At 28.9% G+C, this 26,845-nt stretch overlaps 1 protein-coding gene across 2 annotated transcripts in view; it reads left to right on the forward strand.

Moving 5' to 3' along the window:
* The first annotated feature begins 13,488 nt into the window (after positions 1-13,488).
* Positions 13,489-26,845, forward strand: part of LOC123295632 (uncharacterized protein YBL113C-like) — a 276,979-nt gene continuing 263,622 nt past the window's right edge. For both annotated transcript variants that reach the window (XM_044877048.1, XM_044877049.1), the window contains exon 1: positions 13,489-13,556. The gene's annotated coding sequence lies outside the window, so the exon portion shown is untranslated. The remainder of the gene's footprint in view (positions 13,557-26,845) is intronic.

Genomic DNA, 26,845 nt, shown 5'->3' on the forward strand with positions numbered 1-26,845 from the left:
TGTTCCATTTCCTTCGGCATTTCGCTAATACGTTTCAAAATATGAATATATAACATATAAATTAAAAAACCCTGACACAATTTAGGGTCTGATAGATTCGTAGTTCGAAGGTAATCATCTCTTTTCTGTCTGTGATCGGGTACGGTTCCCCAAACTCGCACTTGAAACGTAGCTAAAATACTCTCGATAAATTGTCTTTAAAAAAATCAAAATCGGTTCATCCATTGGGGATCTATGATGCCGCAGATAAACACACAGGAACGCCTCTGTCTGTACAGTCACGTTAAACTTAACACCTCTCTTTTTAGTGCTAAAAACGGCAGGAATATGAGATGTTTCAGATTAGATACACCTTTGTATAATTATAAATTCCCTATCATTTTTACAACACATTTCGAAAATTACAAAACATTTCAGAATTATTATAATAATTCTTAAAATAATACCAAAAATAAATTATAAATCGAAGTGTGAATATTTTTTTTTGTAATATTGCTACACTTTTTTATGTACATTTTTAGTATTCAGTGTTCGCGTCTAGACATTGTCTTTATACTAACCGTAAACTGCGCACAAAGTTAACTTTCTTCTAAATGATTAAAGAAAATATAATGAACATATTTTGTTTTTAGTAAACTGTGATTAAAACTTTTTAATGATATTGAATCATTTTTACTGTAATTTTGAACAGTTATAATTATAATACAAGTCATCAAACATATAAACATATAAATTGTTAGCGGGGTTCATTTTTATTATACTTTATATCTATTGCCATGAAATGTAGTAAGAATATTATTATTAAGGTTATTAAAATATTTAATTGCAGACTAATTTATTAAAAAGAAAATTTTCTATTTGTCTGTTTTATCTTTTATATTTATAAAATAAAATTTATTTACTTCTTTTTATTATTTATTTTGTATACCTACTTTCTTTTGAAAAGAAAACATTATTTTATAATAATTAATTACATAAAACAAATACAAATCTAAGAAACAAATAAGAAAGAAAACACACAAACACAAGTAGGGGAGAGAAACCATAATCGTACCCTTTAATTTTAAAGGGATTGTGCATCAAATGATTTATTTTTTTTAAAATTGTTTGTCAAATGAGAGAGTACTGATTTGTCTATATGTTTCCGATCAAAAAATTTATGATCAATTATTAGTAATATTTTCGTTATCTTTATTAAGATTCATAAATATCTAATTGTAAGTATTATTTTGGCAACCGGTTTCATAAATTGTTGATTGATTTCAAAAATTTTCTTGTTGATTATAAAATAAAGTTCATAATAGACAATTAATCATAAAATTTACTTGTTTATTTAATAAAAGTTGCAGATATAAAATCTCTAAATAAACATAATTTGTATATTTAGCAAAATAGTCAAAATTTAAATTTCTAAATAGTACCTATACGTTTTTAGCAACTTTCTATTGGTACGATATAGCAAACTTGAAACGTACAATTTAAATAAATCAAGGTAATCTTTAAATTAAAAATATTGTATGATGTTGATCTTATCAAATCGTAAAATGATTGTAGTTAGACAATGTGTTTTCTTAATATGAAGTTATTTAAAACTGAAGTGGTCAAAACATTTTATCGAACTTTTTCAATTTGTGTACATCCTGTACATTGCTAGCCAAAGCACAAATGTGGAAATAATATTTTGTGGCTATGTTAATTAAAAAGTAAGAGAGCCACTAAACTTTGATATGCATATTCAACCACATGCATAAGTTTTCTTACAAATTAAATATATTTGAACCTAACTTAAAATTGGTACAAAATAAATGACTTTCTTCTACATAATATACAACAAAGTAATAACCCATGAGCTAATTTGAATACTTTCAATTTTTATTATGAAAATATTCTTTCAAATTATTATATTTATAATATTCTATTTTGTTTTCACGTTAAGAATATCATTTATTAAAGTAAACGAGTGACTTAAGTTGTGCAAAGTTTACTTGGTCCAATTTAACAATATTTAAAACAGGTATTTCTATAAATATAAACGCCTATTTCTTTTGGTCATGGAATCACGCTTGAACGGATGGAACAATTTCACTTTTTTTTTGTCGTGTTAATTCTTTGATTATTGTCAGGAGTAGTTTGTTTGAAAGTAAAAATTAAGGTGTACAATAAATGGTGGAAACGCATGTATATGATGCATTATAGTACCTTACTATATAATTATGCATTTACATGCGCTCCCACCATATTTGTCTAGAATTGTGAACTTGTATTTGAATAGTATTGAAGTATTATTTATTTTTATTCAGGTATTGTGAATAGGTATTTATTAGAGTGGGTGGACTCGCGGGTTGGCTTAACGGACTTAGCGGGTGGGCTAAGCATAGTATAGCTATTAATAAATTGTGGCTGCCGGTTAATTAAATAAATTGTAACTGCAATCAAATAGCTGATCAATAGTTAAATTAAATTAAATAAATAGGAGGTGAAACGAAGACATGTTATAGTTTCTACTAATAGTTTATACTCAAATTATCCATTCAAAGCTTAATTTCTCCAAAAATTGATATTAACCGAGAAAATAGATAAAACCGTCGTTCAACATGTTGGAACAAGCCGTAGTGATCCGCAGAGAATTTCGGTTAAGTGGTCTATCGAGATGATAAACGTTTCTTCAATGCCTCTGTGAAGAATAATTTTAGTTCAAAAAGTTTCAGTGTACAAGAATTTAAATTAGTTCTGAATTTCAGTTTCGTTAATTATTTTTCCTTTCTTTATTAACTGCTTTTCTCTTAAAGCATATCAATGCTTTTATAAAAAGTAGGTATTAAAGGAGCTTGAGAGAAACAATTTATGCCAAAAATTATTTACAATTTTATTTAAATTATTTTATTTTATTCTTCCAATTTTGAGTAGAGAATGTCGTCTTAAGAAAAATAACGCGTGCTTTTGTTGAAGGCGTCGGTAAATTATTGTAATCGGTTTTATAACCCATAGATAACAATCATACAAATAATTTACATTTTTAAAATTTTTAGCTTTTTCTGCAATTGAAATTTATTCAAATCAAGTTGTGGAGACGTTTGTGATTTTGTGATATTTATCGTTTACTACTTTGTTTTCTAATTTCGTAATTTTAAGTAACTACTGCTAAGTAATTTATTAAACTGATATTCTTTGAGATTGACATTAATTCCCACAATGTCTAACCAATTACATAATCTTAGAAGTTTTTCATCTGTATTGGGAAAATCAGAAATAGCATCAGCAGTCAATACAGCTACCTAATCATAAGCACTAGACGAAGTGGGCCATTTTTTACTAGACAAACTCATACATTTGAACAGTATTGTTGTAAGTGAATCTAGGAAAAAATAGGGAAAGAAAACATAGACTAGAAAAAATAGACTTGGAAAAAATAGAAACTGATATAATAGCGACCATTTTTGAACGCAAGTGTTGAGAACTTCAGAATCCAACCAACTTCTCTATAGTCCACAAACTCAATTCAACCAACTCCTAATTCCAATAATGCCCGTGGCAATTTTTTCCCGGTCTATTTTCCAAGTCTCTTTTTTCAGGTCTATTTTTTCCGTCGTTATTTTTATCGGGGATATTTTTTCCGATTACCGTTGTAGGTTACTTTGATTTCTTAATATCCATCTATTCATTGAGCGTTTGCTGAAATTAGTTTAAGCCCGTTATTTTACTGTTATTTAAAGGCACCGATTATAGTATGGCAAATGGTTTTCTCAATACTCTTATACTTGATAGAGCAAAGATAGAAGTTCATGACGCGCCACTAATGTGTCTCACAGAAATATTATCAATATTAATTTTTAAAATTTTACACGTACAATTTATGAGTATTTTTAAAAAAATTTTTATGAATAAATAATTCTATTATTTGAATACAATTCAAACAGAAGGTGATGTAGGTTATTGTCTCTATTGGGAATTGTCATTTTCATGTCATATGTAATAATATACTTATTTCACATATACAGATATAAACAATAATAAAAGTGACAAAGATAGGAAACAAATAATAATAATACAAAACATTTTTTATATAAGGTGTAACCTATCAAAAAGTAAAGTCACTATTGGCACTATATTTCACTACTTACGCTGAAAGAAAAAAAGTTTTTTTCCTTCAAATTAGTGGGAAAAGTGGCGGGAAGCTTAAATTATGGAAGAGACTTTGTTCCAGAAACCATGGTTTTTTTGTACGTTTACTGGAAAAGGAATTCATATAAGTGTGTCATATTAGTTTGCACCGGAATATATACTTAAAAATGAAGCAGAAGTATTCCATTGTCCACCCGTCAATATTGTGGAAGATAAATGTTTTCAAAATTATAAGAATGAATTTTTGTTGACTTCGAGTTGTGACATAGTTGTTGAAATAAATACTACGATACTTGAAATAGAATTGTATAATAAGAACTTCTATTTAATTAAAATTAAAGACATACAAATAGACTTTCGACTTATATTTCGCTAAATATCGATATTTCGATTGCAACGCAACCATCTTCACTAACTTAATTTATTCATATAAAAAATTATAAACATTCTTTACAAAGTTAAAAATAAATATGTTCATCATTACCAACAATAGAGTTACTAAATGAATTTATATTAGGTTTTTGGTAGTACATAGATACTATATTATAATAAATAATTGAAATAATTTTATTACTAGTGTATGACTACAAGTTTTTTATTTGATCTCAATAGAGTTACATTTGCAAAAATTAAATAAGATAGAAAAAATTATCAGAAAATCGAAGAATAAAGTTCATCAAACTTTAAGTAATAGTTTACATAAAATTATTAAGTAGGTTTGAAAAATTCTTATATCGACCGTAATTTATATCTATGAGTTGGATTAAAATTTGGTATCGCTTGTGAAATGGGTGTGTCCAAGTTCGCTATAGCTGACGAGAATTGTTTTATGGCTTTACTTTTAACAGCTGCCCATTTTATCAATTCGGAGACAGGTATACGACCTTAAAACCAGTTGAGATTGCCAGTACTGTCCATTAAGCTGCTTTCGTAAGCATTTATATAATTATTATGAAACAACCGTAGTAAGTTGTATTGTTACCGTCCATTTCTTTTATAGTGAAACAAATTTGTTTTTTAATTATTGATTCATTATATATTATTTAATTTATAATGAACATTTAATTTGTTTTAAATACTAAAATCTTCATTAAAGAACCCTTTCATGTCGTAATTAGTCTACCTTTGAAATATAATATTCGCTTTTTTGTGACACCCAGTGACATTAGTGCATCACCCATATTTGTTTTACTTTATTTTTTCGCCTTTGTTTTTCCCTTCTCTTGTGTTTTTTTTTTTGTAGTATTTTTATTTGTTACACAGGTTATTTATTTACATTACACAAACAACAATGTTGTTTGTAGTATCTATGCATGTTTATGTTGTATTTTGGTGTGTTTTTATGGTATCCACTATATATAGCTACGTATTTTTTTGTTTATTTAATTTTGTTTACTATCATCGTCATCAACACTTCTCATCATTTAGAAGGTGGATTTTATAGTTGTTTTTCTTATTTGTTTTTCTTTGTTTCTACTTTCATGTGCATATAACCTTCTTGTAATAAGTTCAATGACAAATTATAACGAAAAGTGCAATATGTGAATCATACACGAGAACCTCTTTTGTAGCTATCAACCCTCAGATAACAAAGCTTCTTCATGATAAAATTTCATCCTGGACTATATACAGGACGGAGCTTAATTACCAAGTGTATTTATTTCGAGAAGTACACAGTCGTTCTCAATCGTAATCATAGAGATTATTATCATAGACGTCAGAATAACGCACTACCGTATGATATTTTTGTTTGAAATAGCGAGTCGATGATTGTGGTACGCACTGTATTCCGTCGGAAATTTTATATCAATTGAAATAACTTTGTCGCCGTCCGAGGCATAGTCCTAGGTTTGATAAATAAGTTTCAAATAGGCACAGCAATGAAAAAAAAGCAATAAAGTTAAAGTTCAAGTTAAAGAATGTATTATAGCCAACCGCAAACGCTTCTTCCCATCTCAAATGACCGAGTACTTGTTGATAAAAAAGCACTTATTATGCTCCGCCTTGTACATTATAATTACTGCTGCTATTCGCTAATTAATTCAAATTAATAATAGGGAAGTGCATAAAATCTTTATTGCTTTCATCGAGGTTTGGTATTGAGTCAAAACATTGTGTGTAATAAAAAACTACGAAAATATGAAGGATGTAAATGTACTAATAAAGGAGAGGAAAATAGCAGATGGTGACGTCATAACTTGCTACTGCCATGTAGATAAAAGCCTATACCAAAATTGGTTGAAGTTTTTAGCTAGCATTTATTTTTGAGAATTTTTTGGTTAATAATTACCAGAAATTCAATCACACTTTTGTGCCAATCCAAAGTATTTGTATTATTTCACGTTCTTTTCAATCTTCAGGCGAGCTTTTTTGGAATCAAGTATCGAAAGTTTCTCATAAAGTACATACAGATTATTAAATGACGATCGTAATACTTCACTATAGAAATCAAGACACAATATACGAATTACACAGAAATCCCGGTATGATATCTCATATTGATTTTCGTATTTACAGACATGATTATATGAAAGTTGTATGAGTGTATAAAGTATATTTTATGAGTTTATTTTATAGTTTAGTATTGTAATGATTTGCAATGTATATAAATTTTCAATAATTTTATTTGATTAAGAAAACAAAAACTTTTTAGATATTTTATAAAGGTAATGTAGTTTTCACATGAATAGGATTCTAGTGATTCGTTATTTATGTGCAACGTATAAAGTAGTCCAATTAATTTCTTACATTCAATTACGGAGATATTATATAAACGACAACCGTGGATCTAGGGAGGGATATCGGCATATTCAAAAAAGAAAATATATTGTAATATGAAAATAAAATGCAGTCGCTAGAAAGACAAATATGTAATACACAATCGTTTTGGATAAAAATTTATGATATTTTTGTTCGAGTCCTCCAAAGAAATATTTCAAAAACAATTGTTTCTTGTTTTCCAATTTAAATAATTTTCTATAGATTCCTTCCGAAATAAGTTTCGTGTAGGAATTTAGTGTGGATATCCCAAAAACTACTCATTTACTCGTCAAAATAATTCGATTTTTTGTATTTTGTGTTGTAAAATTACCTTATAGAAAAATGTTATCGATTAACAAAACAAAATTTAAAAAAAATAATATTCTCGATTTATACAAATCATTACGAAATCATTTGACGATTGAATGAGTAATTTTTGAGAAATCGACTAAAATGATATTCGAAGGATGATATCCCGGGGCAATTTTAAAAATCAAATACTTGTTTTATTCTTTAAAGATTTTAATTTTGTAGCCACTTTTATTTTAGTTAAAAAAATAAATACTTCTTTCTGATTTAGTAGTTAATATGTGCGTACATTACCTACATTTGGTTTGATCAGGATATTTATTGTGAGATAACATAAAATTTCCTTGCATTTACTTTAAATTATCTCTATTATCTTTAACTTCTGATAACTCACTTTCAAAACTCATTTTTTTAATGAAAAAAACATAAAATTTTGACAAATAATAATTTTGAAAAATAAAAATTGACAAATTATAAAAATATTTTTCCATATTCTCAAAATTCATGGCTAGCTGAATTGCTTGAAAAAGTTTTAGTTTCCTAAGTGACCTACCTGAAAATGGTCGATTTTCAGTGTTGCTTTTGTTGTTACACTTTTTTTGGTTTTTCCTCTGAACCAGAAAACAAATCAGAACGATAACATGCGATAAGGAACATAGTTCCAAAATCAAAATATTGATATTTTAAAAACTCACCCAAAACTCAGTCTAAATTACCCTTTTTACAAAATTGCATGTTTCGAAACAAAATTTTTAAAATGATTGTTTGAAAGGGGCCCACCTTTCTCCCTTAAAAGTTGTAGGTCTTTTTGGTATATTGTGTGATCAAAAACTTAACGTATGTAAATATGAATTTTATCAAAATGAATGATTAGAGAAGTCTCATAAACACATAATGATCATTATAATACTACAAATATAAATTGGAAAAAAGCACTCCTTTTTTCTTTCTTTTTAAATTAGAAGAAAATTAGAAAAAATTCAATTATGATAAACGAAGGAAATTACATTTAAAGAATGTTCCGATTCTGGTTTATATAAGAACAACCAACCATCACACATAGGTACTTATTTATAACGAACGAAGAACGTCATTGCGATCACAACCAAGCACAACCATTTAACCTATAAAGAAAATCTTATAGGTCTAGGACCTGACACATTAGTCATTCAATGTCCTAAGATCGACACATTTGTAATCGTATAACCACGCTGATATCTTGTAAAAAGATTTTTACTGACTTTATTTGTATTAAAATAACTTTTTAGTTTTAAACCATCTCAAATGCATAAACATCTTGCAATGTTGAAAGTCTCCAGACCTTCGATATGTTTTAGTAACATCTGAAACTGATAGGGATAATGAGTTTAAAAAATTTGTTAGGCACAACTTTGACTACTGTTTGTAAATATTTGAGACTTTAGCCTTACTGAAATGATTTCAAATATTATGCCTGGTTCTAGGTCTATTATTGAATCGATTCAACAGCATCTCACACGTTTAAGTATAATGTTTGACACATAACATTACAACAATAGAATACGGATTCGATTATGAACAAACCACTTTGACGAGAGAAAAAAATACCTTATAGGCAAGCAAGTAGACGTTGTTTGTTGGAAGAGAGTGTTGAGTACGAGCTCATTCAATTCAATGCTTCTTCTATCGTGCAATTTCTGTGCACGGTGTTCCAAAATAATCATGTCTAACAATTTGTTTGAAAATGGAATGTTTCAAATGAAGGGACGGTGTATTCCCTGGGCCAGGGAATATTATTACTCCCATTTTATTACTCCTGTTATTCTTCAAAGTCATCCCAAATGATTATGAAACAGGAAACATGCATAAAAATTTACCGGTTTTTAAGGTTACTGGTGTAACCATCGAGGAATGATTTAAAAAAAAGATATTTAAATTTCCCAACCTTCTCAGTGCTTACACAATTTTATTGTATATCATACAGACACATTCAGACAAAAAAAGCTGTTGTTTGTCAAATCATTTCTTTTCGACATTTTGCTAAAATTTTTGTTGTAAACAATTTGAATTTTTTATTTTGGAAAGAGCCCTCGTATATCGAGTCCTGAATTAATTAAAATTAAAATTAAAGTAAAATCAATTTCTGTGAAATTTTTGTTGATTTAGAGGTAGAAGAAATCAATATTGAAATACTTTGTATATTCTCATATTGATAAAATAATACATTTCTTCTTCTCGCAGAGAGAATATTACAGTGCAGATGAATATGTGAATAACATTGAACAATATTAATGATATTCTCTATCTTAAATTGTTGAAATTCCAATCGTTGATTGTTCAATTATACATATAGATCTTCAATATATATAAATATATAGGGGAGAGTTGGTTGGACGAATAATCAATTCACAAATAGACACGCAAATTCTGTTGATTTCGCCATTGAACGACGAGTTGCTGAGGTGCCAACGAAGAAATTGCTCTGAAATAACGCTGAAAATTTATCCAAAACATCATCTGATGTTTATAATTTTTGATTTAAAATTAAAAAATGTTTTTACTCAAATCGGATAAAAAAACTTTACCGATCTGATTGCATTGTGTTTTAGGGTGAACTTTTTTACAAGTTTAGAAACGAGAAAATGAGATTTTATCGAAAATGTATACTTTTTTGAGGCTCCTAATAGAGGATATCGATAATTTTTTGTTTGTTTAAAAATCTTATTCATGTGATAAACGGCCGAACGGCGAATTAAAAGAAAAATATAAGAATTTTCGACCGATTTTTATTTTAATTTTACTTTTTGTCATCTCTTTTACAGTATTTTATATTTTGTTTAAAAATGCGATAGGAAAAACGATTTTACCTAATTTAAATCGATGGTAAAATTTAAGTAATTTTTTGAAAAATATTTTTTGACCATGTTTCTCAGATTTCTCTGTATAAGACAACCAAGATACTCAATTTTGTACAACATACCAACTAATATCTGTTAGTCTTTTTACAAACAAAATATTTGTGTGTAACTTAAGACTGCTACGATATAATCGACTTTCCCTTAAATACTATTTTAAATGACATCTTGAATAACATAAAAGGCAATAGGTAAGTATGAGGACTTACACTATTGCCCACGTAACATTCTGTCTATAGCCTTCATTTATACAAAGCTATAGATATTACCTATAATATAATATATACCATTATACCTATTATTATACCTTTTGCATTCAACAATCATTGTCATTTATCATAATCAATATTGAAGATGTTCTAGAATAGGGAATATGACCGGGAATTATTATGGAAATATACAAAAATTTATGAAACGAATCAATGAAACGAAATTTTTTTATATGACTATGCATTTTTGTGTTTTTAATCACCTTATAAAAATAATTTGTATTTAAAATCAGAAACATTTCCGATTTTACCAGTCCCTTTTCTCGGGCTTTATCGGTATTTTAGAAATAGACATTTTTTTTTGAATGCAATGCAAAGTACAAAAAACTGAAAAATCCGGTTCATTTTACGATTAGATCAGTAGTTATTGAAATACCATCGAAAATCTATAAAAAATTAAAGTCTTCATAAAAATTTTGATCGAGTTTTATAAAAAATCAATAACACATGTAGTTCAATTAGGTCATTTTGACCCCAGAAAATACAAAAAACCTGTTCATTAAATGATTGAAAGCATAATTTTAGATATATCTATAAACAATTATTAGATTTACATTTCAAGAAATTTCGGAAGGTTATGAAAAGTAGCGTGGCTCCTACAGTAGCCGTACAGATTAAGAATAGTGACGAAAATTCTACATACATACATAGATCTATATTTAAACTAATACATTTACTCTGTTCGAATTAGATGAAATGTCGTTTTCTTACTTCTTAAGTAAGAAAAAACAGCAACTACTTTGCCAAGTAGTAAATTTTGATTTTGAAAAAAAAAGATTGAGCTTGGAAAAATCCACAGTTTTCAATATTTTCCGCAGTTTTAACAATTAATTTAGAAACTATTCATTTTAGGAAAAACTTTTTTTGTTAAAAGTTATATATAAGTGTAAAATTGTCTATCGATAAGTATATTTTGATTTTTCCAAGTCTATCAAAATTTTACTACCAGAGTAAGAAATCTCAAAAACCAAATATATGAGAAATTTTGCGATACATCTATATGTTTCCTTAGTACGATCAAGTAGTGAAAATCTGAAAGACCAGATAAATAAAAATATACAAATCGATACAAAATTTTACTTTCTGCAACTTTGAGCGGAATTATTATACCATGCCTACATGTAATATGCAAAGTATACTAAGTTTAATCCCAAGTTTGTAACGCTTAAAAATATTGATGCTAAGCAAAAAATTTTGATATAGATGTTTATAAAATCACCTAATTTGTGCATTTCCGGTTGTGTATCTGTCTGTCGTCTGTCGCCTGTCGTCTGCCTGTCCGTCTGTCGTCACGATTACTCAAAAACGAAAAAAGATATCAAGCTGAAACTTTTATAGCGTACTGAGGACGTAAAAAGTGAGGTCAAGTTCGTAAATGAGCAACGTAGGTCAATTGGACAATTGGGTCCGTAGGACTCATCTTGTAAACCGTTGGAGAACAAAAGTTTAAATGTAAAAAATATTCCTTATAAAAAAATAACCAACTTTTGTATTTTTTAGACATTTTTTCGTAAATGTCACATTATATTGTATAGTATGTAATTATGGGAATATCAGTTATGTATGTGTGACATGTATGTATGTGTAATGTGATAGAGCCATCAACACTGTCTATGCATGGTATTTCAACAATTAACTCAGTTAATTGTTAGTTTTCACTTGTTTTTTCCCTAGATTGCAGAGTTTCTAAGTAAATGTACAACATTGCATTGCTTCTTTTATTTACACATATTTCGAGCGGAGTATATTATATAGGAACATATAGTGAATAAATGTGGTAAATCCATCACACCACATTTGATGCGGGTCCTAAGATCAATTTTATTTATGCGTGATATAACAATAAATGGTTAAATATTTGTTGATAAATAGTAACACATATAACCAAAATAACAATTCACAAACCATGTGCTGGTATTTAATGTCATTAACTTTGTAAATTATAGTTGTCAAATTTTATAAGCAGGCACACATATGTTACACATTTAAAAAAAGTTTTATTTTGTGTGCGTATTATCTACTGGCCATATCTGATACTACGCAGTTACGACTCCTTTTTGAGTAACAACTTTTAACCAAGAAAATTCTCAATGGAGTTTCATTTCATGGGGAGAGATCATTTTATAAATTCATCTCCAAGAATCCTATTGAAGGATATCCATTTTTTAAATATTCTATTAATAAAGTTCATCGAATAAAAAATGGAAATTATTTTGTTGGGTTCGTTGAACCGGATGAACCGATAGGGATAATTTTTTTGAAAAGTAATTATGCTAGTCAAATTCTGCATTAAAATCGCAGAAAGCGATTTAAAGCTGCGGTATGTAAATCTTTGGTATGATATTTAAACTCCTTAGAAGAATGTGAAACTACGAATTGCAGGCAGAAAAAATTGTGCTCCAAATTTTCGGACTTTTTCAGTTTTTCACCTATAACGCAGGTAGCACAAATTTTGTTTTGGCTTGCATAGCGTTGTTTCATACTCCCCCGAGGAGTCCACATAACATACCAAACTAACAGCTTTACATCGCTTTCCGGCCGTTATTTGTACTAGATTCCGAAAATTTTTAAAAATATTTTCTAGAAAACTTTTATTTCAAAAATGTTGTATACTGCTCACTAGTTGAAGTTACTTACAAATTTTCATTTCTCTATCTTTTATATTTTGGGAGAAAATTTTTGACCTAATTTGCCCCCTCAGGAGAAAACAATGATGTTTACGAAAAATTGTTTCAAGTAAAAGTTGTTTATTTTTTTATAAGGAACATTTTTTACATTTAAAATTTTGTTCTATTTCTAATGGTTTTACATAAGCTAAACTTTATTTTCAAATTTAACATACTTTCAAAATGTTAAATATTAATGTCAGAGTACGGAAACGGCGTTTTATTGAATTTATGCCGAACAGAATGATTTTTACAATTATTATTCGACGATAATGGCTGAAAATCGAATTTGAAGTTTCTTGAGGAGAATTTCGTACCGTTCAATCAATCCAGAAAGTATGTTGCTTCTTGATAGTATATTAGGGAGAAACCCAATGAAGAATTTTTGTAAATAAAAATTACTAAATACTCTCAATTATTGACTCACGAAAATTTTGTATAAGCAGCCATTCTAATCCTAATTGTTTCTTTTCCAGTGGCCGTCATAATTTATTCAAAACTGGATCGTTGTAACTAGAAAACAGCAACGTAAACCGGTGAGTATCTTATGTTATAAGTTTATTAAAAACAAATGTTTTTAAAACATTAAAATATGAAAACGTGGAAAAATACACGTAAGAATTAATTCTCTTAATATTATTTATTCAAGAAATAGCATTTACAGAGTCAGTCAAATAAATGTGTCGTAAAAAATATTGAATAAGAATTTATTGTGTTTTGTTCATTCGAAGTGCTTTTTGATGTGTTATTTTTCCATCAATATGGTGAGAAATCGTTTCATTCCATCCTTAGATAGGAAATTTAAATTCAACTGGTTTAGTAAATCATCAAAGAACAATCAATCGATCAACAATACGATCGATAATTTGGATTCAAATCTATGAAACAATGTTTAAATTAACCCCCTCATCCACACTCTCGCGAGTTATCATCATCGAGTATACTCGACAAGTTTGCCGAAGTGAAACACTCACTACCAAACTCTTATCTTATGTCGCTACACAAGTAATCAGGAGAATGTGAGCATGAAGCTCGCCAGTACTCGACTGGGTCCTTATGTTGTCTTTGACGCGTGTGTCGGATACAAAAAACCGTTTTTTTACTGAAGTCATACAAAGCCCGGTGAGGACTTGCGAGACACTACATATATTACATCCACATTCTAGTACTTCGCTCTACTTTAGGGTACTTTGCGAGATTCTGAAGAAAACTTGATTTTGAAGTAATATCATATAAATAAATATATACCGAACTATTTGATACAGTCTGTACTATGTGTGTATTATATATTTACGTAGTTTCATAAGTATATTATAACATAAACAAGACTGGAATTCATTACCTGTCTACTAAAAATCTAATTTGAGAATAATCTATTTTCAGAATAATCTTACGTATTTAATTTTGTATTAAAGATGTGAAAACAAGCTATCATTACTTTCTTTCAACAATAATAATTTTTAACAGATTATTTCTTCAAAATAATAATATCTTCTTCATATAATATAAACTTATAATTTATTATTTAAATAAGTGAAGAAATAAACATAATATTTTATATTTTTTGCTATTTCACAATCAAAGATGATGGTGTTTGATAGTAATTAGAACATTCATTTTGTTGTAAATACAGTCTGTTTATTTAAGTATTATTTATATTATAATAGAAGAGCCACGACAAAAAAAAATTCGTTGAATTTACTTAAACTGATAATTTGAGGATTGGTTATAGTAGTTGTGTACACACACATACTGCTTGCGGTTAGTCAAGAAAACTATAGAACAGGGGTCAGATATATGCTATAAGTTTTACGTGGTACTATAAAGTATTTACTAAAGCTAAAAATTGTTTTTCAGCTTGTATATTGCATATAGATAACAGTTATGACAGCCAGATAAACAATAAAACAGGGCTGGTCAGTCAGCCCTTATTTATGAACTATAAATAGGTTCAGAGATTCATTTATGATTTACGTGGAATTTAAATGAATTTTTTAAAGATGAAAATTGTCATACAGAAATATATAAACAGCATAACAATTTTGAGCATTAATAAATTCATTTAAATACCACGGAAAACATAAATGAATCTTATTTATTTATTGTTCACAAACAAGGGCTGACTGACCAGCCCTGTTCTATTGTTTAACTGACTGACTGTCATAACTGTTATCTGTATGCAATATACAAGCTATATAACAATATTCATATTATACACTCAATTGTGATTATGATCCCTTATCGTAATATTAACTAAACCACATATTGCTTCTTTTTTATAGTGTAATAAAGTTTGAAAATTTTAAAATAAGCTAATACTTAAACTTCAGTGAAGTTGAATCTAACGGAATTTCACGGCAATAAACAGAGTAGAGACATACATAAGCAAAAACACTTTTCGTACAAAAATAATAAAAAACAAACATAAAAATCAATCCAATTCATCATAATCCATTCCTGACCCAACATATTTTTGGTGGGAAATTGGTGTGTTTTTTATTCATAACTAAAAATAATCACATAAAATGTAATATGTTATGTTTTTTTTTCGGCTAACTGTCGACAATTTATGTGAAATGAATATGTAATTCATTTTCCATGAGGTTGGTTCATTTTCATACACGATCGTTCGTTCTGTTGCCTTGTTTTATGCATGGTAGTAAATCATTTCCAGTTGACACCTCCGTCAGTCCAGCTTTCTATAGACGACCATAACATATAATATTATATTGTAATTCATTTTCTTAATAAATACAATTTGCGTAAAATATTTATAAAATTAAAAATACTTTTTATTATTATAGCTCTTGTGGCACAATTCCCCAGACTCCAGATCGATCAAAGATTATAAGGTGCTTTATTGTGCTAATCAGCATTTACTATATATTATTATTTCCCTAATATAATATATGGAGTTAGTAGCATGGAATAACTGATTTCTTTTATCTCTCTAATGTAGATTTTTTTACTGGTGGAAATGGAAAACATAAAAGGACAGTCTCTTTCTTGCGGCCTCATTGAAACATTACATGGAATATATAATCAAATTCTCAGCTGAAAAGTCTTGATGGTCCGAATGAAGACGTTGGAATTGTTAGACCAGTCCATAAAGTCATGCTGCTACATATTCGTGCACTGTTTGTGTACAAAGATATTGCGCTTCTATACATATATAAATTATACACTCACAACTGCAAATTTAAAAGTTGTTTTGTGGGCTTTAGGAAAAAATAGACCGAAACAATTTCTGTAATAGTGTCTCATTTTTGAACGTAAGGCCTAAAAACTTCAGAGCCCAAGAAACTCCTCAATAGTCCATAAACTCAACCCAACCAACTCGTAATTACAACAATAATCCAGGCCAATAAGATTTTCGTTCCAGTTTTTCCAATTACCGTTTGTGTGTTTATCTTTTTTACAAGACCGGCAAGGGCCATTTTATTGCAATTGGTATGTTTCGTTTTGAAAAAATAGTAAGAACCGTTTTCGAGGTGTATAGAAAGGTCTATTTTTTTTATACTCGGTATCAAAATCGTGTTAAATATAGAAATACCTTACACATCGCATCGTGTTAAATATAGAATTCCTTTTTTAATCTTATATTTCAATTTTATTGAATTCCCAAGAAAAGCAATTTCACGATGAAACTGCTTTAATAATGTCTAGATATTGTGTAAAATGCATTACTTGAACATGTCTACTAAAAAAAATGTTCATAAAATCTCCATCACATTGTGTAAAATTTCTACTTCTCTCCTCCCTTCATGTACATATATTTATTCATTTTTGTATTTTGTTCCTGTTTTGTTTTATATATATTTGTTGGGCAGACGGAAATCCCTATATAACACAATCTATGTACTACTAGCAGCATAAAGTCAGTAGTATATGAAATAATGACGTAGATGTTTCGAAAATTCATCTGATGTGGTAAATTCTGTACCTACTACTTTGCTAAAAAATATCCTAATTTAGAAAACCTTGTATGTAAAAATCCAAACCTTATTAAAGTAATTCATATAAAATTTATAGTAAAGTATATTTACAAGGTATAGCATATATTTATGAAGATATTGCTAAAAACGGTTTTCTTTAAAATGGAGGCACTTCCCTCCTCTTTTATTTTGGAATGATTTTGTGAATTTACATTCATTACTTATGTGATAAAAAAATCCTGTAATTTAGTGCGTTATGGTCAGGAGTAACGAGCTTCTATATAACCTGTATTAATGATTATGATGGAATAGTAAGATATATTCAATTTATATTAACAAACGGTGTTAGTTATAACGGAAGTGAAATAAATTTATAGCGGACATTTTTTGGAATTATTTGCAAAAGTCAAATATATGTGTGGGTGCAGTTTCAAGGTAGTCCTTCATCAACGAACAAGGGCGTTACTACCGATAGCCGTTTTTTCTGAACGAAATATACATATATTTACATCGAAGGATTTCGATTACGATTTCTTATTCAAAATGATAAAATAAGTTCAATTATGAAGAAAATGTATTATTCTTTGATACATAAAATCACAAGATATGATCTACGCTCGTAACCTAAAGAAAAACTCAATTAAGAGACAAGGAAAAATGTTTGTGCTTAGTAGTCTTTTAAATTTTGAGGTCCCTTAAATGTTGCCGCCCCAGGTCCAGGTCTCGGGAGTCTAAGCCTAAGTCTACCATGGGCCCAGCTTATTTTTAATGGCGCTGGAAACTTAAAACATATTAATATCTACGTGAATTCTAACTATAATAGACAATCGACAATCGTATAAGAGACACGCTGACTTTTAGAATGACGGATCATACTTCAAAGTGGCGAAGAATCGATTTTCTTGTTATTAAAATGAGAAAATTTGTCGAATTCTTTTTGAAAGGCTATTTGACTGTCTAAAGACTATGTCTACACAAATTTTATATTGATTGCAAATAAGACAAAAAATTTATGCTACCTTCATACCCAAATAGTAACAAGGAAACTAAGGAAAATTTGTTATGGATCTGACATTACTCTTGCAAGGGGGTCGATGTTTTGCTGAGTGAAAAAGCTGATTTCATACATCATGTCTCGTTTATTTTGAATAATTTTCGGATGTTATGCACCATTACCTTCTAAACTACATCTACTATAAACTGTACGCTTCTGAAATGTTACACAGACTATGGACTAACAACACTAACAACTGGAACCATACATACATTCATGTGCATGTATGTACACGCAATTCTATATGTATTATTTTTTTCATTGAAATAAAATATAAAATAATAATGTTCATTTTAACAATATTGAAGTAATAAACTAACTAGAAAAAAAAACAACATATTATAATTAAAATTCAATTCTCTTAGTCATGTTCATAATTTTTAATACTTTGTTTTGTGAATTTATATACGAATGTGAACGTAGGGGAGAGTAAAATTATTAGGGAAAAACATTTTACAATCTGACAAGTGATAACAGGTTTAAACTGAGTTTCAGCAGACGTTTCATAAATATACAGGCAGTAAGAAACCCTAAAAATTTACAACAATACTGTGCTAATGTATGAAAAAACTATTTAATAAAAAATATTGACTGCTGAGATCATTCGTGATTTTACCTATACCGTACAGCCGATATTTATGCCGAACATTTTGATTGTCATTTAATCAAGTATGAAGGTGGTCTGTAGAAAATTATGAAAATTGAAACACGGTCTAAGTTTTAAATCAAATAGTAGATAACGTTAACTAATGACAATCTCTGAATACATTTATAGCCGGCCCTTTTTTATAGACCGGATGTTGAAATTTAAAAAAAGGATAATATTGTGAATATTGTATAATTAGAAATTGGGCTCATAGACCTGGGGCATTGCAACTCATTAGTGTCCTTGCAATAAATTTAGGGTTAGAGATTTTTCTGGAAACGCGTTGATGTTACTCTCATATCGCTTTCTCTAAGAGTCTAAGTGGCCAAGCAGTCTAAGGCGTAAGACTTTGAACGTTGTCTACTAAAACTTAGGTTGCGGGTTCGAATCCAGGCAGCGGCAGTATGAACAATTATAATTAAGGGGGGTGGTGGAATTGATTATTGTCTTCGCTCGGATAAGAACGAAGTAACCGACTCCACCCACATCAAAATTATAATTGTAAATATGGATATAGTTAAATAAATAAAGAATAACAAATAATGATGTGAGTGGCACTGTTATAGGCCTATATGCCAGATAAACGGAGGTTAAACCCTATTATTATTATTATTATTATTATATCTCTTACTAAATCATTGGATGATGATGAAATAATGGATAATAATAACTGTTTAGATTACAACCACGATAATGTTCCTGCTTTCATACTCATGCAGATAAGGTAAGCAACAGTTTAAAAACTGTGGTACGATTTAAGGAACACGGTAGCTAAATCTTATCAGTATGTCAATTAAATTCTAAGAAACTGATTTTTTTGTAGAAGACAGTCATTTGAGTCTCGAAATTGGTACGGCATAACCGACTTTCCCCTATATGTTATATGTATTGTAATTCAAAGAGAATTTATAGCGTATGGGGATGGTAATTTTGAATTGTTTTAATAATTCTGAGGTATGCATTTGCAATATATGCACATGTCTAGATTTTTTATTGTAATTAGACTTTATTGAGAAATATCTCGGGTGGCGTTGACACACTTCCCTTAGTATTTACTACGTTTTTTATTTAGTTGATTCTTGTGATTTTGTATGTTTGAGATGAAATAGAGAATTGAAAATCACAAGATATGAGTGTATCGAACGGCAATTCAATAATCCGACAAAAAAAGGGAGAAAAATATCGTTAAAGAACCACAATATTTACAACTTTGTTTGAAACATTTTTTCGTAAACATTACTGTTTACTGGTGAGGGTGCAAATTAGGCGAAAATTGTACAGTATGAATTATATGGGAATATCAGTTATGTATGTGTGACATGAATGTATGTGTAATATGATAAGAGTCATCAGCTCTGTCTATACATGGTATTTCAACAATTAACTTAGTCAATTGTTTGTTTACTTTGTGATTTTTGAGTTATGGTGATCACAGACGGACGTACAGAAAACAGGGAAAGGATTCTTTAGGTGATTTTTTGAAGACCTATACCAAAATTGTGTTCTTAGCATCATCAAAACTTTTGAGCAATACAAACATGGGACTAAACTTAGTATACCTTGATATACTTCATTCATACATGGTATAACAAATTAAATGTTTAAATATAAAGCAGTATAATTTACTGTGAAAATTAGCACGCTAATTATACCCCTTCCCAATCCCGGGCGATGTCGGACACTGATTAATTAGCAGGTATATGTGTTATTAGTAAATTCACACATTTTTTGAAATTATAGTAAGTAATATTTTTTTGTCAATATTTTTTTAGAGTTCACCCTCTAATAGTAATAAATAATATTGTCGTTGTCAGGTTAGAAACGGAAAAACAACAATTTACAAGGGGCGTATATAAATACCATGTACATTGACACGCTCAATGTTTTACTTTGCTGTAGTAGTGAATTGAACTTTGTTATAATGTGTATCCTTTGTTTTTTGTTACCTTAGGTCTCTAATATTGTACTTTGGAATACAAATTTTATAATTTAACATGATATAAACTTCAAGAATAATACAGAATGATAAAAAATTAGTCATGAATTAATATAGGATGAATCATAAAAACATAGTGTTCTTTTCCGATTTTGATCATTTTAATATGTTTTTATTAACTCGATTTTGTATAATCGAGTGGAATTTTGTAATTTATTTTAAACTTACCGATGAGCTAGAGATTTAAATTTTCGACCTAAGCTCAGAAGTAATCACATTATCCTAAAAAGCAGAAAAAAAACAAAAATAAAGAACAATTTTTGTATTGTTTCGCATTTTCCAAAAACTTTAATAAACAATAAACAATTGACCAAGCTAATTGTTGAAATACCCTGTATGGAAAAGGTTGACTGTCAGTGCTTGCATTATTTTGAATAAATTAAATTCAATTCTTGCATTATTTTGAATAAATTTTATTTGTTTTCCATTTTTCGAAAATGATTCACAAGACCTCTAGTGGAAGCTACCTACAAATTTTCAACAGCCTATATTTTGTAGTTTTGGAGAAAATGAACACTAAGGTTTTGTCCTAATTTACGCCCTCATGTTGTTTATTTTTTTATAAGGAACATTTTTTACATTTAAACTTTTGTTTTATTTCTAACGGTTAACAAGAAATGTCCAAAGAATTCAACACGGATGGATCGATGTTGTTTATTTGCGAACTCACAAAAACTCACTTTTTAGGAACTGCGTACGCTATAAAAATTTCAATTTGATATCTCTTTTCATTTTTGAGTTTTCGTGTTTACGGACAGGCAGATAGACGGACGGACAACCGGAAATAGACTAATTAGAAGCTAGATAACAAAAATGACATACATGTTTTAGTCATTTTTTCAAATTATCTATTTTTTCATTTTAAAAGTACAAAAAAAAAAAAAAGGTAAAAAAAGGTAAAAAAAATTTCCACAACGTTTCAAAGGAATCGGTCAAGTAGCAGTTGGGATATCATGTCAACCACCTCGGAAAGTGTTGTCACGAGAAAAACGTGTTTTTAGTTTTAGCGACAATTCCGACAGAGTAACCTGGCTAATAATAATGTAATATTTAATACTCACTTTGGATTAATCGGCGATCCCAGATACATACATAATTGGTCTTTCTTCTATATCATATGCAATAACTTGCAAAGCTTTTTCTGCTAACCGAGCTGTTTTGCCTTTTTTTGAAGCAGCAAAATATCGCAGTTCTGAGCAATCTATTCGAACTTCGTTAACAGAAAAGTATCTCCGAAAATATTTCCATTTGTGAAAAATTCGTTTTAAGACATATGATCTTTAAGGATCTTATAATAAATAGGCACAGAAAAATCTATCTTTTCAATGAATTCTAGACAAGAATATGTCTAACATGTGAACTTCAATAGCTCCCGGAATGTAGATTGTAAGTTAAAATTATATGAACAAAAATAATTTTTAATTACATGAATTTTCCAACGTATATAACTCCAATAATATATAGACGAATAATTTTCATTTACATTATTTAATAAACATTTAATCAATCAAAAATTACCTTCACAACAAACAATACAAACAAGTATAACTAAACAACAACAATATTCAACTTTAACCCTTTTCATCCCTGTATAGCGAGCCATAGAATCCTGCTGTACGTCGGTTGTACTTTAACGTACATAATAATAATATAACATGTAGATATGTAATGTACCTTATTACACCCAACAACAGTTAAAATTTTAAATTAGAACCTTTTCCACACAATGAACCGGATGTGAACCCATACCGGACATGAAAAATATGTTAGCTATTTCATGAATCATTTCGGTAACCACTAAATAAATTTGTTATATACATTATTAACAAACTAATAAATTAATAAATATATGTAATAAATATTTTACAAATATTCTTGGTTATAATTCAAGGAAAAATTTGACTTAAGAAAATTTTCTTATTAAATGGTATTTGGAAAATATTGCTCTGGTTAAGTTATTATTAAATTATAACGCGGATCCACAAAATTTTGGTGGGTCATTTAACTTTTAAAAAGCATTTTTAAGTATCAAAAACTTTTTATTTTTCATGCTCTAACCTTTTTATTTGTTTGGGAGGTTCTGAAACCAAATTATAGATTTTCTTTTTTTAGAAAAAATCACGAAAATCTTGTTTCAGTCTTTGACATATTAAATAAAATGGATCAATTTTTGAATTTTTTGCAGTAAAATTACTTTAGAAAATGATTTATTTTGAAATTTATTTAGAAATTAGGGTATTTCGATACCAGCAAAATAAAAATTATCCAAAAATTTCAAATTTTATTTATTAATATCATCTTTTTATACGTTTTTTTGTGAAATATTTCAATCGATTCTCTGTATGGCTTAGGAGAAATTAATTATCAAAGTCAGTGTTTTTACCGAAAAAAGTTTTTCATTTTTCACTCCCAAACTAAAAGAAAGGGTGTTATAAATTTTACCGCCATATGTGCGTGTGTGTGTGTGTCTGTCTGCATCGTAGCGCCTAAACAGATCAACCGATTATGATTTTTTTGGTTTTGTTTGAAAGGTAATTTAAAGGAGAGACCTTAAGTACGAATGTAGGGTTCTGTACACGAAAAAACTAAAATTTGGTGACGATTTTCCAAATCGGCTCAGTTTGGAAAACGTTTTAAGGAAAAAGGCAATTGAATGGTTCTTAGATATGCTTCAAATGCGAGTTTATAGTTCCGTAGCTGAAAAATTTGCTGGGGTTCTTTTAAATTTTGTAAATTTCACTTGTTATGCACACTTCTTAATTTTGGTATGATTAAAATCTTAAAACTTGAGGAATATTGATAAGAGTTAAAGACAACATTAATTACGACTTTTTCATATACCACCATGTAAAAAGGGCTGTTTTTAATAATTAATTTATCGTAAACCGTACATAGAATCGACTTGAAATTTATACCGAAGGCGTATTAAATACTCATTAATTGACACACAAAAATTCTTTGGTAACGTTTTGGTATCGAAACACCTTAAGAAAACGTTATCTTTTGAAAAAAGAAAAAACTAACCCATAAAAACCAAGTTTTTACTATACTTTTTTCCTGTGCATAAATATTTGAAACAAAAAAAATTGTAAAAAAAATAAAAATTTTTTTTTTTTTTTCGTTACCACGAGTCTGCCTGCAAAGTTTCATCACGATTGAATTACGGGAATAGGGTTAAAAAAGGGAGTAAAAAACTTGTTTCTAGGCATGCTATAAGTTAGCTTTAAACAAAAATAATAAAATAGCGTTATTAATTTATTAACGATTAAGTTGAGTAGTTTTTGAGTGATGTCGCCTAAAATCTTGAACTTAGAACGCAGTGTTGCAGAGAACATATTGAAATTTATTCATCTAATAGTCAAATAAACTAGATTTTTTGTGTGTCTTACTTACCCTAAAGAAACCAAAGACACGAAAATCTGGATGTTTTTACGATTGAAAGTTTTTAGGAAACAACTATAGAAATTTTTCCGTGATTTCACCTTATGTATACGATCTTAGTCGATATTTAAGTTTATTCTACACACTTATCATCTCGATTTTTAATTTTTGTGTCAGTGCGTCAATTGCGTCAATACCACAGATTTTTTCCAATCTTTGAGAGCAAATTTCATAGAAATCGTCAAAAGTTTAAAATAATTTATCGCTGAAAGTTTAAAGTACAATTTACATGTAAAAAACTTTACTCTGCCTCCAGATCAACTGGTGAAAATTTCCAATGTCGTATATACTAGAAGAAACGTGAATCACGATCAACGTCTGTGGAACTCATAGATACAGTGATAGCTGTGAAGATATAAAATAAATAAAATCTCAGTATATTGTTTGTAATTAACATCAAACCAAGAACGACTACGAATATTTTCATTTAATTTAAGAAAATAATTATCTTTTCATAAAATAAATGGATGCGAAAATGATCTGAAACAAATTGAAAATTGTCTCGTTTATAGTTCTCAGTGAAGTCAAAGGTGAAAAAAATTAAATTTAAATTTTGATATATGAATGTTAATTAAGCACTGTTTGAAAAAAGAATTTAATGTTTCCCACAAGTGAGTACAAGAATCAACGAAACGATGCAATACTTAAAAATAATTATTTTATATAAACAACGCGCAACACCTGATGTAAAATTAGGATATATAACAGTTAAAGTATTCCAATTGAATAGACACAAAAATAGACACTGTGTTATTAAAATAAAAGATATGTTTACAGAATGATTTGTTTGATATGGTATCAACTACATATATATACCATGAGTTTAATTTACATCTAGTCATAGGCATTTCCCATGAGTATGACAGAGTACATGCATGAAGCAATGCCTGTGAGAAAGAGAGGGTGTAAAAACTGAGTCTTGTAAATCGTTAGAGATAGAACAAACGTTTAAGGTACTCGCTAGTAAATGAACAATTAACAAAATGCCTTGTTAAATAATGCCAGTTAGTTTACACATTCAAAAGATAAATGCACGAATGATGTATTAAATTGATAGAATAATTCTGTACATTATTGTGAAAAAAGAATAATTATAACGTTAAAGTTTGTATACTCAATACAATTTTATACTGACGGAAGGTAATTTCATTTGTATTATTTTCAAATTTTAAACATTGTATAAGATATTGTGCGTAACATTATTTAACAAGTTTTAGATAAAAACAGCTTCACAAATTATAGTAGAAAATATATGATGTTTTTAGAAAAATTGTTTAACATAAATTAAGCATTGATCTCTTTTAGGTCTTCAGATGTTTTCTCTAAATCTAAATATGTTCTGTGAATCCAAATGTCTCTTTCCTAGCGACTGATTTACTTAATTAGCAATGGGTAATATAACACTCTGGATAATTAATAATTGCGATCGATCTACGTATTGAGGAGAATTGGAAATTTCATTTTAAATACCCAGAGTTACTATTAAGTATTCCAATAATTTAAAACTTGATGAAGAATTGGTCCTAAAACACTACCCTGTGGTACCTACACCATGTTGAAAATAAATCGGATGGTTCTCATTGAAGTTTTCCTAAATTTACCTTAAAAGATTCCATTTTCTTAGTATTTTATTAAAAAATTATCTATTTGAAGGTTCGTGCTTTAATAAGCAAGGCTGGGAACGCATTTGCTGAAGTTGAGAAAAATGGTCGATCTACACATTTTAAATGACTGGATAGCTATTTCAGATCAGGCCCGTGGAAAACAACGGAAATAATGTTTTATTAAGTACACAAACTTAAGAGCAATAGACGTGTTCTCACAGGTTCGGCAAAGTGGTGGTCTTGCATCTCAGTACTTTACAGGCAGGAAGAAAATATTTTAATGAATTTTACAATTTATAATTATCAGTGCAATCTTATCACTGAAATGTGTAAATAGATTTTGAAAAAGTATCTATAATGGCCAATAGCTCGTTTTGTAGTTACCCAATTAAAAAATAACTCATACATAAATTGTAGAGTTTGGTGGGGGACATCATGTTCTGATATCAGATTTAATCTAGTTCTTCGGGCTACTTTAATAGCATTAAATCGAAAGAAAATGGGCTTAAAGTTTATCGATAATTGTAGGCCAAATATCATGGACAAGACGAATGTCCTCTATTGTCCTTGACAATCTTAGCTAAAGCATTTTTTCGTATTTAGCGTGTTTTCTTGCGATTAAATGCAATAACGACATTATTTTAAGTCGCATTTCCTCTGAAAGCTGATCATTTTTGAAAAAAGATGATTATTTTTTAAATTGGCTTCTAAAGAAAACCGAAGAAAGAGGTCCAATCCGTTGTCAGAACATTATGTCCGCCATCAAGCTCTGCAACTTTTTTTAAAGTGATTTTTTTGATTTGTTAACTACAAAAGAAGCTGTTAACCATTGTAGATTAAATTACCCACTCTTTATAGAATATTCGACTTCTGCATGACGCTTTTTTCTTCCAAGATTGGTTGATCCATTCGTTGTAATACTGTAGGTATAGGGAACAGATCGGACTTCTTGCATATGCTGATTTTGATTTTAGTCGTTTGTAATTTGGATCTAGTTCAATGCACGTTGTTTGGTAAATTAAGTACATAAAACTCCTGTTTTATCAAATAATTGACGTACAATAAAAAATTGTTAAGTATGAAGTAATATTAAGTTGAGTAAAAATAAACAAATAAAATAACTTAGTCACACACAACTGAACAGACAAA

This window comes from Chrysoperla carnea, chromosome 3 (genome assembly GCF_905475395.1).
Source record: "Chrysoperla carnea chromosome 3, inChrCarn1.1, whole genome shotgun sequence".
Taxonomy (NCBI): Eukaryota; Metazoa; Arthropoda; class Insecta; order Neuroptera; family Chrysopidae; genus Chrysoperla; species Chrysoperla carnea.